The following is a 13,500-nucleotide window of genomic DNA, read 5'->3' as shown; positions in this document are numbered from 1 at the left end:
CCCCCAAGGCCCATGAGGTCACAGACTGAGTGGAGCCTGTGGCCAAATAGTAGAGGGCACACATTAATTTGTGCAGCCCAGACACTGCATAGTTGACTCTCCCAAAAGGGTCCAAATCATCTCTCACCTGCTCATATAAGTCCAACAGCTTAATCCGGTTCAGCCTAAACATCCCCACAACCTGTTGATCCGAGAGGGAGTCCAGGTACAGCCGAGCACGATACATAAGTGGGGTACGAAGTAGTCGGGAGGCTACCTGGATCTGGCGCGCAGCTTCCTCCTTCCTGCGCAGCTCCTCCAAATGGGCCATATCACAGATAAGCAACTCCAAACCACTCTGCAAAATCTCCATGTCTCAAACCCTCACAGGTGTCCTTAATGATGTTGGGGTTTATGTAGGGGTGTTTGTGAGTGAAAATGAGGGCACCTGTGGTGAAATTAACCATGTGTGCACTTGACCAAAATGAGTTCTGGGCCAAATCGCCAAACAGAACCTGGTCTGAAATAAGTGCGATTATTAGACACCTAAAAAGTGCGATTTGCAAAAACGCATTGTATTAAATAAGCGATTTGTATACTTTTCTGTACGAAAACATCTGGATGCGATATAAATGCGAATTTATCTCGCACTTTTGGTCCGCATGCGTTAACGCACATAATATGCGATTTTAGTCCCTTAGCGCATCCTATTAAATAGGCGTTTTGACGGAAAAATGCGATGTCGCCATTTTGTTGTCTAATTAACGCCAAAAAACGCAAATCTCATCCCATAGAATGTCACCCTTTAAGTCTAAAAAAGCGCTGGGTCATCCAGGAGTAGATAGCAGAGAGACAGTAGGAGATATGAGTGAGGATGGAAGGAGAGAGATCAGGAAAGGAGCGGTAGATTTTAGTATTATCAGCATAGAGGTGATAGTGGAAGTTAAGCGAGCAAATGAGCTCACCCAGAGAGGACATATAGAGATAGAGAAGAAGAGGACCAAGAACAAAATGATGGGGGACACCTACTATCAATGGAAGAGCAGAAGTGGTGAAGTCATTAGAGGTACAGCTGGGCATTTTCAAAACAGACAGTGCAAATACAAGCATTAACAGTGATATTCAAAGTTTTAGCAGTTGCAGAAATGGTGATAAGCTGGATGAACAGTCAAATAGCCAGGAGTAGTATGTTGTCAGTATGAAGTGAGCTCACTCAAAGCAGTCCCTTGGTTTTCTGAGTTGCTGTAGTTTCTGTTTTTCTGAATCACTTTGATATCAAGATGTTAAATTGGTTGGCAGTTTCTGTCCAGTTTAAGTCCAGAATAAGTCCAATCTTTAGTCTATGTAACTTGTTTCTCCCTACTTAAAAACTTCCTACTTTAAAAGCTGACAAAATATCAATAGTCAGCTTTTAATAGTCAGCCAGGCTGTGTCAGCCTAGTATTCTCACTAAATACTAAAAGCTGTTTCTAAGTGAATTGATTAAGACCCCACCCAGCCAGAGCCCCTCTCCCACTAGCAATAAAACTAAGATAAACAAATGGTAAGAGGTTACATACCATCCCAGCCACTTATACATTCAAACTCACTTTAATTCTTAATACCTATAATAATGCAATATGCAGGCAGAGTGATGGTGACTCAATACTGGCAATGGCATGTAAGGTTAAATACCTATAATAATGCAATATGCAGGCAGAGTGATGGTGACTCAATACTGGCAATGGCATGTAAGGTTAAATACATATAATAATGCAATATACAGGCAGAGTGATGGTGACTCAATACTGGCAATGGCATGTAAGGTTAAATACCTATAATAATGCAATATGCAGGCAGAGTGATGGTGACTCAATACTGGCAATGGCATGTAAGGTTAAATACCTATAATAATGCAATATGCAGGCAGAGTGATGGTGACTCAATACTGGCAATGGCATGTAAGGTTAAATACATATAATAATGCAATATGCAGGCAGAGTGATGGTGACTCAATACTGGCAATGGCATGTAAGGTTAAATACCTATAATAATGCAATATGCAGGCAGAGTGATGGTGACTCAATACTGGCAATGGCATGTAAGGTTAAATATCTATAATAATGCAATATGCAGGCAGAGTGATGGTGACTCAATACTGGCAATGGCATGTAAGGTTAAATACCTATAATAATGCAATATGCAGGCAGAGTGATGGTGACTCAATACTGGCAATGGCATGTAAGGTTAAATACTTTAAAAGCTGACAAAATATCAATAGTCAGCTTTCAATAGTCAGCCAGGCTGACAGTTTATTAAGATTGTTCTGAAGCGTGCAATGTCCCAAGAAAAATTCAACTCTCTTTCCCATTTCAGCTGCCATCTAGTTTTGGTTTGTTCCCCTTCTATCTCTTCTAAGAGCTTTTTGTACCAAAAGGTGATTCCTCCCTTCTTTTTAGATCCAGAAATATGATTCAGCAACTCCTTCCGGAATGTTTTTAATTCTCTAATTTCGAAAATGTCGTATTGGAGCCAATGTCTAATCTGAAGGTATTTATAAAATTCAGAGTTATGAAGACCAAATTTCTTTTTGATCTGGTCAAATGACATTAATTGTTTGTTATCATATAGGTCCGCCAATGTTTTTATTTTAAGGTTCCCCCATATCTCCAAGTTTAAATTTGGTATTATTTTCGTTAGAGAATCTAACGGGAGGTGTCCTATGAGAGAACCCAAGAGGTTCCTCTTTCCCAAGAGATTGTACCATTTCTGGAGGATCACTTTGGTGGAGTTTGCTAGTTCTTTACTGTCCTTTGCAAATTTAGGGGGCAGCTAGATTAGATTTCTGGGGGGTATTATGCACAACTGTTCATATCAGTGAACCAGATGTCCAAATCTACAGTACAGACCGAGAGATTTTTTAAAATATTCTATCAGACGTACTATACACCAGCAAAAATGAATAGCTTCTTCCCAGACCAACCAGACACATGTTGGAGATGTAAAAAATGAGGTAATATAAAGCATATATTTTGGTTCTGCGAGAAACTAAAAAATTTTTGGGCAGAAATAGAAATACTTATTCTGCAGAGTGTGGGACGTGTCCAGCTATCCCCACAGATGATTTTACTACATATCCTTCCATCAAACTTGAATAATATGGAAAAATATCTCCTAAATCAAATAATTTGATGCAATAATAGCAACAATCGCACAAATATGGAAGCAAGAACAGCCCCCCACTCTGCAGAAGGTGATAAGTAAGATTGACTATAACTATAAGATGGAAACTCTGGGGAAAAAGTACAATGATAAAAGGGTTAAATTATGGAGGGATTGGGAAAAGGTTAGAGAAGATTCATAGTACTATATAGATTTTAGACCTTAGCATTAGTAGATATATTAGCCGCCAACAAAAATAACCAGTAAGTCAAAACAAACAAAAAAACAAAAAAAATGAGAGTTCATAGGAAAACATATGAAATAATTTCTCTTGTCAATTATGTCAATTGTATGTAAAATATTTGTACAGGTTGAGTATCCCTTATCCGAAATGCTTGGGACCACGAGCATTCCGGATAAGGGAATATTCCGGTTTTTGTAATATTTTCTTTTAGGCATACTTACCTGCCCCTGGTGGGTCCCCGATGGTCCCTCGGCGTCCATGGAGTCCTCCGGCGTCCACGGCAGGCCACCAGCACCGTCTCCGGCGTCTCCAGCGGTCCCAGGGCAAAGCACTCCTGGGACCGCTGGAGACGCCGGAGAGGATGCTGAAGGCCTGCCATGGACGCGGAGGACTTGGTAAGTATTAAAAGAGGGTTGGGGGGGGGAACAATTTTTTTTTTTAATTATTCCAAAAAACCACGGTTTTTGGAATAATTCGGATACGGGATGCCCGGATACGGGATACCCGACCTGTATTGTGTAATTTTTTTGTGTGTCTATGTTTAGTATATACGGACGTTGTGGTCCTTGTCCTTTTATATGCTTAAAATGCCAAATAAAATAATTTAAAAGGGAAAAAAGGACAGAAAAAAAAAAAGATTGTTCTGAAGCGCGGATACATCCTCAGATAATCTAATTACTCTGCTCAATTTTGTGTCGTCAGCCAAGATGGAAACTTTGCTGAGTATTCCCACCCCAATATCGTTAATAAATATGTTAAATAAAATGGGCCCTAGTACCAACCCTTGAGATACTCCACTTAGTGCTGGTATCATATTTGATACTGCTCCATTCACGACCACTCTCTGGGCCTTATTCTGGTTGGTGCGGCCGGGCCGTACGCGTACGTTCCGGGGTTTTTAATGATCTGCGCATGCGTAACATCTCCAATGCGCAGCCGCGAACACTCCACAACGCTTACGGACGGGTCTCTACGTGCGAAAAAACCTGTACGCGAGAGTACGGGCATTGGGGGCGGCATAGGGGCGTGATGAGGGGAGCGGCCGAAATAATGAGGGAAAATGGGCGTAAATATGGGCGTACACGGGGGTGTGCACCAAAAATGAACGGTGCTACTACCGCACGATCGGCTAAAGCACCGTTCATTTCGGACACAAAACAGGCGCCCGCCAACCGCCAACTCAGACCACCCCTACAGATACCGCATGCCAGCGTGCGCCTGGGTTTGCTAATTTACGCTGATTACTACTCAAACACATACACCTGAATGTAATAAGCAATGCTGCAGTCTATTAAGTCCAAACCATGATTTCACTACCTGCAAGCCACACACAGCACTCAAACACATTGGAAGCTTATCTTTCTATACTTCTCGACATTTAAAGGTTTGTTTAATTTAAGGTAAGAATCGTTTTAAGACCTGCTTATATATGCTAAGGTAGGTATTTGTTAAACAGTTATACACATTCACTACGTGCTTTCATAGACTTTACACAGTAGCACACTCAATCTACACAAGTCGACATGTGTCAACGTGTTCACTCTAATACAAACATAGGTTTTGTATTTATGATACAATAACATAAACCACATCTAACACCTACAAAGGATGTTTCAGCAATGTTTTAAGCCCATGCCCACTATTTTGCACACAATTAGAATAATTAATTATTGTAATTGTCTTCATTATAGTTGAAAGGCAAGATTTGCAGGTCCATATATGTGAAGGGTATGCCAGCGTGCACGGACGTACGCTCACTCTCATGAGCGGTGACATAAGCTGAGTTTTCCATTGAAAACAATAGGGACCCGTCCGTGCAAGCTGGCGTACGCTCAGATAGCCACAAGAAGTCGGTGGGAAGACGGACGAGAGACGTCCGTAAACGGTGGCGTACGCTCTGTTGTACGCCAGTTGTCGGAGTCTAAGGGCTGATCCGTCCGTGTACGCTCAAGTGTACGCCACTCCCGTTTGACGTTGTTTCTGACCGTACGTCTGCGGCTGATCTGTGGGTGGACTTAACCTCAATGGCCGCGTACGGAGAGCGTACGTTAATATGGAACGTACGCACGTTTGGCCGCACCGATCAGAATAACCTCCTCTGTTCTCTATTAGACAGCCAGTTACCTACCCATCTACAAATTATTACCCCTAGTCCCAGTTCCTCCATTTTGTTTATCAACCTCTTGTGTGGCACTGCATCAAAGGCCTTGGCAACATCTAAGTAGACCACGTCTACAGCATTTCCATTATCAAAATTTTTGCTGACATCCTCATAGAAGCCTAGTAAATTTGTTTGGTTGCCATGAACGATTTTTCACAAACCCATGTTGGTTGATACTAATTAAACTATGAAGATCTAAATATTCCAGGATACCATCCTTTAAAAATCCCTTAAATAATTTACTATTGATGTTAAGCTCACAGGTCTGTAATTAGCTGGGTCATCCCTTTTTCCTTTTTTGAATATTGGCACTACCTCAGCTAATCTCCAGTCTTTTGGTACCTTGCCGCAATTTTATCTTGTCTGTCGTGAAAGCAATATTAAGATCTTGCTTGCTTGTCCCATTTATGGTACCTGTAAGTTCCACTGTATTTTCTCCCCTTGTAAACATTGATTCATTCAAATTAATTTAACAGTTCAGTCCATGTACTGTATTACTGTACATCTACTTTTGATAGTTTACAGTGGTCGAATTTTGTAAGGTTTAACCCCTTGAGTGGTGGGTTTTGCTGGGGCAGGACAAACCTACCAGGGCAGGTTTGTCCTGCCCCAGCAAAACCCACCACAGAGCGGTGGTCCCCCTCCTGTCGCTCCCCCTCGCCAGAAATCCCGGGTCCTGCCGCTGCCCCAGCCGCTGTTTACAACAGGTGGCGGGCTCGGGATGTTCGGGGGGGCATGAGAGAACTCGGGCGCCTGAACTCCCGGGTCCCCCCGCGCTGAGCATCCCCGAGCCTGCTCCTTTCAACTAATGGTGGCAGGGAAGCTCCGGCATATGATCTCCGGAAGGAGAGGTGAGGGGGAGAGGAGGTGATGTGCCAGTGGTGCACAGCTGCAGACACCACTGGTGCACACCTTCAATATGGTGGTATGCCCAGAAATGTTCTGCAATTGCCCGCTGCGGCATACCACTCAAGTGGTTAATGTACACATTCCTCCATGTATATGAATTTTTTGAAAACACCTAATTGAAATTCAGAGCTATAAATTAGATTGACTAAACTCTAAATGAACCAGGTAGTTTAATAAAGTTTTAGAAAAAATGGCCAGATTACTTAAGTAAATTACTTAATCCTTGGATCCCAGATGCAAGGCCCTATTTTCTCTCCCCTAATTTGTATTTTCATGTTTGTGGATGTGGTGAAATACGCTTACCTCTCCCGACTCTGCTGTTTCCCACCTGTACCAAACTCTTGAAACAGCCCTTGATGAAGTGGCTCCAGCTACCCATTGCACCCCCCCGCAGGCTTAGATGCCAGCCCTGGCATACCAAAATAACAAGACAACTACGAACTCAGTCACGTAAAGTAGAACGCCAATGGCGTAAATCTCGTAATCTGATTGATTTCCTCACATATAAGTCTATCTACTACTCCTACTGCAATTCTTTGGACGCTACCAAACAAAGGTATTTGCAATCTCGCATCTCTTCTCATGCCACCAACCCTAAGCGACTTTTTAACACATTTAAGTCTCTTCTGTACCCTCCCTCTCCGGCTACCATCAGTGAACATGAACTTGCCTTCTACTTTAAGGACAAGATTGATAACATCCGAGATTAAATGGTATGCTCTTCCACAACCTCTAACCCGCTTTCTTCCCCACCTGAACCCTCTGGCACTTTCTTCATTTGAGCTCACAAATGAAAAGGAAGTTTCCACACTCTTCTTATCCTCCTACACTACTACCTATCCTCTCGATCCTATACCTGCACTCTGTCTCCTGTGCTTGTCCCAACCTTAACTAAAATCTGCCATCTCTCTCTTGCTACTGGTACTTTTCCTTCTTTGCTCAAACATGCAGTGATTACTCCCATTCTAAAAAAAAAATCAGAATTCTGACCCTAACGCTTTCTCCAAATATTGTCTCTCAGCTCCCATGCCTCTACCAGCTACTGGAGAAACTTGTCTACTCTCGCCTCACACACTTTCTTAACTCACGCCCTATTAGACCCGCTTCAGTCAGGCTTTCGTTCCCAACACTCCACTGAGTCAGATAACTAAACTAAAGTGGTGAATGATCTGGTAACTGCCAAGTCTAAAGGCCATTACGCTCTACTTATTCTTCTAGATCTTTCTGCTCGTTTTACACTGTTGATCATACTCTTCTCATACAAACACTGCACTCCCTAGGTCTTAATGATATATCCCTTTCCTGGTTCACTTCTTACCTATCTGATCGTTCTTTCAGTGTTCGCTTCTCTGACTCTACCTCCTCTTCACTACCTCTGTCAGTCTTAGGTCCTTTGCTTTTCTCAGTCTATACCTCATCTTTTGGCAAACTCATCAGCTCTTTTGGATTTCAGTATCTTTTATGTGCGGATGATACTCAAATCTATCTATCAACCTCAGAGTTGTCACCAGTGGTTTTGAGCCGAGTCTCTGAATGCCTCTCTGCCATCTCATCTTGGATGTCTTCTCGTCACCTCAAACTCAATATTTCCAAAACGGCTAAGAACCAGCTAAGAACAGTTACCATCCTGATATCTCCATCACTGTTGACAACTCGACAATCTACCCTAATCCACAAGCTCGTTGTCTAGGGGTCATCCTCGACTCTGAACTGTCCTTTGTTCCCCACATTCAATCTGTCACTAAATCATGTTACATGCATCTAAAAAACATATCTAAAATACGACCCTATTTCACACAAGACACTACTAAATCTCTTATCCATGCACTCATTATATCCCGCATTGATTATTGCAATAGTCTCCTAACTGGTCTTCCCAAGAACAGCCTCTTGCCACTGCACTCCTTCCTAAATGCTGCTGCTAGGCTGATCTTCCTAGCAAGGCGCTCATCATCTGCTGATCCTCTCTGCCAGTCCCTCCATTGGTTACCTTTGTTTTACCGTATTCAATATAAAACCCTTCTGCTAGCATATAAAGCTATTAACTATACTGCACCATCTTATATCTCTTTACTAATCTCAAAATATCTCCCATCTCGACCACTCTGCTCTGCACAAGATCTGCGTCTCTCTTCTGCACAGATCGCTAGCTCCTATTAACTATTACAGGACTTTCCTCGGGCTGCTCCCACCCTATGGAATGCCCTTCCACGCACAATAAGACTTTCCACTAGCCTCCAAACTTTCTAGTGTTCCTTGAAAACTCACCTCTTCAGGCAAGCCTATCATATTTAGGTACCACACGCATAAGCCTGAGGCACTTATGTATTATATAGCTTTTCTTCTAGACTTGCAACTTGGTGGGACTGCTATGCTATTACTGGTGCCTGTCCTTGTGTTTCCCTCCTATGTCCCTATACATTATAAGCTTGCAGCAGGGCCCTCCTACCTCCAAGTCTGCCTGTTGTTACCCAGTTTGTTTTATCTCTGTTTACAATTGTAAAGTGCAATGGAATCTGCTGCGCTATATAAGAAACTGTAAATAAATAAATAAATTACCACACTGTACACTTACTTTGTTTTCTGTTTACTACCTTCCTGTGTGCTGCTCCTCTATGTGTATGGAGAGAATTGTCAAGTGTGTATTCACCTTTAAAACCCTGTGTACTACCACTCTGTGCGTGGTTTGTAATCATCCTGTGTGCTACTACCCTTTATACTGTATTTTTGTGTACTAACACGGTGTGCTACCATCCCATGTACTATATTCCTGTGTGCTACCAACCTGTTTATGTGTACCTTATAGCATGCTGTGATGCTTTCTTCCTGTGTACTATAACCTTGTATACTACCTCGTCGTGTACTATCTTGCTGTGTGCAACAATCTCATGAATTTCCACCCAATGTACTGTATATGAGTGTACTACCAACCTGTGCGCTTGCACCATGTACTCAGACTGTGTGTGTGGGACCATACTGCAGAGTTCCTTACCCTCCTGCATTCTGAAACAGCAATCTCCCTCTCTCCCTCATTAGTCTAGCAATCTCCCTCATTTCACCTAACCCACATAACCCTGTTACATTTTTAGGGAAAAAAAGAATAAGAGATAGATAAATTTACATTGAATCATCAGCACCATTTCCCAGCACTTTACCAAGTATAGTAGCTCTTACTAACTGCTTTGGGGCTCATCTACATTTGGATATAAGTCATTTAAAAAGATTCCTATCAGATGAAGCAGTACACACCCATGCTTCTAGGTACCACCTTCAAAATCTCTTTTCACAATCTCTCCATGGGCCTTCAAAAGTGGTAAAATGGAGAGTGATAAACAGCCAGCCAATCAGCTCAAACACAGTCTGTGACATGGCAGGTAGGAGCTGATTGGCTGATTGTTTATCACTGTACATTTTATCACTTTTGAAGCTTAGAAAATCTGGCCCCATATATGGAACTAGACAAGGGTCTAGTTCCATATATGGGTGGAGCATGACACGCATAGGCGTGCGCAGCACATTTTATTAGAGGGTGCACTGTCAAAGCGGTGTGCCTAGCACCACCTATTGGGCATGTCTAACACTGCTATTGGGTCTGTCTAACACCAATCAGGCGTGCACTCACTACAATATAAAACATCTCTCAGCCACACCATTATATTCTGCCTATTTCAGTTTTAATCTTCTAATTACTCTGTGTAACAGTACATCCAAATAAAGTCAAAATTATATCTGGATGACAAAGATATGTAGTGATATGACAATGGTGTAATACCATTAATAATGCAAAACACACATAATTGATTGATGGGCGCTTATTTTAATAGAATACAGGTCTAAAAAGCAAAAGTCTTTGGTAAAAACTATTGCTGGTATTACTAGCAGCAATAAGTGTGGGGTGGGGGCACAGCATTAGGGATGCCTGTGCACCCTTAACACTCAAAGTGCGCACACCTATGATGACACGCTCCCTCAATGGGGCAATTTGCAAAATCCTATTTCCAAATATAGGGCCTTATTCTGGTTCACTCTTAGAGGCACATTCCTTCTCAGATGGACAAAACCATGTGCACTGCAGGTGGGGCATATATAACCTGCAGATAGAATTAGATTTGGGTGGGGTTTTTCTTCAAAGTGAGATCTATATTGCAGTGTAAAAATAAAGCAGTCAGTATTTTCCCTTCACAGAAACAAAATTACTAACCCAAATCAAATTCTCTCTCTCTCTCTGCACATGTTACATCTACCCCACCTGTAGTGCACATGGTATTGTCCATCTGAGAAGGAATTTGCCTCTAAGAGTGAACCAGAATAAGGCCCATAATCTCCCTGAAACTAGTTTTCAAAAGTAGGCAAGTATGCCATAATGTTATCTTCCTACCCTGTGCACTACTATCATATTATATAATACTATGACCCTGAATACTTTCTTTCTGTCTGCTACAACCCTCAGTGTGCATACTGTCCTGTAGACAAAATCTGATGTGCCTGACATGTAGGACCCAATGCACAATCCCATGCCATTGGGTATAAGAGATTGCAAGAGATTGATCCTCCTGCACATAGGATAAATCTCGAGTCAATCAGGTCCAACTTGTTGGACAATAAGTTGGACAAGTGTAAGGGGGCCTTTATTCCCATCTTAGTACATTTCCCCCATAGATTCCTGTGTACTCCTACCACCTTTTGTGGAAACACCCTGTGTACAACAATTGTAAGTATTATAGTTGAACGGATGACAAGCAATAGATGCCAATGTCCAGGTCATTAATGCTTTGTCACGTCTTTATTTTTTTAAACATGGCAACATTGTCAGAGGCCAAAATGTGGGTAAGGTCAGGGGCGGATCCAGGATAAAATGACAGGGGGGCACCATGATAAAAGTGGGTTTAGGTGGGGGAGGGGCGGTGTTAGTGGTGCCAGTGTACATGCGGCAGAGAGAGGGTGGGAATGGGATTAAAAATAGGCCCTGGCATTTAAAGTACGCAGGCCCACCATGGCGACAAAAGTGAAGGATGTAGTCGTGTGCGCGCCGAAGGCTCACTCCGGAAAAGGGGGTGTGGCCACTCAACAGGGGGCGTGTCCTTGAGTGTAGTGTACAACACCATATACAACTTCTACACATTATGCAACAAAATACGAGACCCCATTATACTTGCCTCTTATACATGGAAAAATGGAATGAGCCAAAATTCACATAATGCCACATGGATTGAGCCAAAATTCACAGAATGCCACACGGATTGAGCCAGAATTCGCATAATGCCACACGGATTGAGCCAGAATTCACATAATGCCACATAGATGAAGCCAAAATTCACAATACGCTTCATAAACAGGGACATTGTCCACAAAAGGTGCGCATTAAACATTTACACCATAATGTCCATTACACGTTAAGTTACACACCATTATGTCCATTATGTATTATGCCAAACACCATAATGCCTATTAAAAATTATGCTACATAAGTGCTGCTTATCTACATGCTCATTGCCAAGGGTTCCATGCTCATTTCCAGAGGTTCCATGCTCGTTGCCATGTGGGATTACATGCTCATTGCCAAGGGGGAATACATGCTCGCTGTAAATGGGGGACAGCCGCCACCAGGCAGAAGTGATAGCCACTGACAGTGACAGAGCCTGGCTGTATTCAGAGCACTGCAGATCCCGGCTATTTGAAATACTGTAATACCCCTTTCACACCAGAAAATGCATTCCCAGGTTGGCCCCTTTTACACCAGCCTAGTCCCTGCATTTTCTGGTGTGAGGGGGAGAGCAAACCACCCCTCCCCCCCTTTAACCAGTTATCTCATCTAAACAGCTATATCTTCAGAACCAACTGACCCATTTACATAAGGCAAGTATCATATTGAAGAACTTTTGAGTGGGCTTTGAATGATTTTGGTCCAGTGAAACTGGAACGTTTGGTTCCAGAGTAATTTGCCCTCAAAGAACAAAAATAAAAAAATCGGTTTACACGCAATATCTCTGGAACTGATTGACCGATATGGAACAGCCTGGTATCATATTGAAGGCCCAGCGATTTGGAATTGAATGAGATCAATCACAAGCTTCTGAGATGCCAGGGGGGAACTGGCAGCCGTCGGAACCGGGTGGGGGTCGGAATTGACGGGTCCCATATTATCCTATGGGGAAAAAACTTTACAGCTTTGCCAGGCGATATCTCCGGTTCCCTGGGGGCTAGAGACACGGGGCTGGGCTCGTTGGAAAGCCCTGGTCCTCAGCTACAGCTGAAATGACAGGGGGGGCACGTGCCCAGGTGCCCCCCCCCTGAATCCGCCACTGGGTAAGGTGCACATACACATATTTCTAAGCGATCTAATTAGATCACTTGAAATAAAGCATGGATTACTCCGTGTGTACACGATTTAACAATGACGTTGCACAGTCCTCTGCATTGCCATCGCCTGCAAAAATAGGCAGTGTATACACTATCTATACTGCTCAGCTCACCTATTAGCATAGGCAAAACACTACTCAGCACAGATCGCATGTGCATCGCATGTTTGCGGCAATGTGTGCTTAAGCACCTCAGCCATTATAGCCCATGTAAAGTTATGTCATTAGCAATCACATCATTATTATCCCTCTGATGTTTATAAAGTAATCAAAAATAAAATGGCATTGGTAAATTCTCCCCTTTCCCTTGGAATTGATTGCACTCAGTTTGTTGACTGAGAATATCAGGGATGGAACTAGGGGTGTGCAATCAGTGCTATCACCCAGGATGGAAGGTCCTGCCTGTGACCTGCAGTGTACCTGGGACTGCAGCTATTAGTGCTGCTCAGGGGCGGGCTGGGCCGGGGGGCAGAGTGCCATATGCCCCCCGGGCCGCTTACCCACCCACTGGGTGCGGGCCGTGCTGCGGCTGGATCAGCTTCTCCAGCCCTCCTGCACTGGCCGCGGCTTACAGAACACGGCCGCGGCTACAGGAAAATGGCCGCCGGCCCCCTGCACTGAGGACATGTTCTCAGTGCAGGAGGCCGGCGGCCATTTTCCTGTAGCCGCGGCCGTGTTCTGGAAGCCGCGGCCAGCGCAGGAGGGCT

The sequence above is a fragment of the Crinia signifera genome, chromosome 11 (genome assembly GCF_055691185.1).
Source record: "Crinia signifera chromosome 11, ASM5569118v1, whole genome shotgun sequence".
Classification (NCBI taxonomy): Eukaryota; Metazoa; Chordata; class Amphibia; order Anura; family Myobatrachidae; genus Crinia; species Crinia signifera.
Note: the sequence above shows the minus strand (reverse complement) of the source record.